Raw genomic sequence first — 1,118 nt, 5'->3', positions numbered from 1 at the left:
TCTCATTGTGTGGATTTCATTCTTCTCAGTTAATTCTTTTATGTTTTCTGAGGATTTTTCTAGACGGAGTTTCACTCTTGTCGCCCAGGCTGGAGTGCAATGGTGCGATCTCAGCTTCCTGCAACCTCTGCCTCCCAGGTTCAAGTGATTCTCCTGCCTCAGCCTCCCGAGTAGCTGGGATTACAGGTGCCTGTCACCACATCCAGCTAATTTTTGTATTTTTAGTAGAGATGGGGTTTCACCATGTTAGCCAGGCTAGTCTCGAACTTCTGACCTCAGGTGATCTGCCTGCCTCAGCCTCCCAAAGTGCTGGGAATACAGGCGTGAGCCACCACGCCCAGCCTTTTATGCTTTTTTAATGTCCCAGTTTAAACAAATGAAAATCATATGTTCGGTAAGGAGGCATGTCGGACAGGATGATCAGTATTTAAGCACCTGAGGAAGGTACTTGCTGCTCGATTTTGCTGTGAACCTGCAAAGCTCCTCTCAAAAAGAAGGTCTGCTTTAAAAGGAGGGGTCTAGAACTGGGCTTTGTAAGACAGGTACGGTTTGCAAAGCCAGAAAGAAGGAGAGAAGAGCATTTAACAAATAAGGCAAGATGGACCCTAATCTCTTTGAACCCAGAGGGAAAGGCCCTGATGAGACCAGAAGGGGCTGGCACAGGGAGGAGCAGTGGGGACAGTGGAAAGAGCAGGTGCCTTGAGGTCCACAGAGGAACTCAGACACGAGGTTTTAGATATTAAAAAGCCATTGCGCTTGAAGTGTGTTCTGGAAAGATGACCCGCTCTGGTGTGCTTGCTCATCTGCCCTGGCCAGGCCAACCCCAAGTCTTGGGCCTAGAGAGGGTCCTGAGGGCTACCTGGGAGGGCCAGAGAGGAGTGAGCCAGAAAGGGGAGGGCCAGCAGGGCCGTCGCTGTGGAAGAACAACTAAGAGAGGACAGGCCCATGGGCTTGGTCCAGATGACAGCAGTGCCCAGCCCTGTTCTAGGGAACTGAGGCCCGGTGCCCTTTCATCCCTTGGCCCCAGGGATACCTGGTCAGCCCCCTCAGGGGAGGCAGAGCTCTCTAGACCTTAAAGAGCCTTTGGGGTGTTACAGATTGACTTGCATCCCCCAAAA

The sequence above is a fragment of the Rhinopithecus bieti genome, unplaced genomic scaffold (genome assembly GCF_001698545.2).
Source record: "Rhinopithecus bieti isolate Rb0 unplaced genomic scaffold, ASM169854v2 scaffold_64120, whole genome shotgun sequence".
Classification (NCBI taxonomy): domain Eukaryota; kingdom Metazoa; phylum Chordata; class Mammalia; order Primates; family Cercopithecidae; genus Rhinopithecus; species Rhinopithecus bieti.
This window is presented reverse-complemented; position numbering follows the sequence as displayed.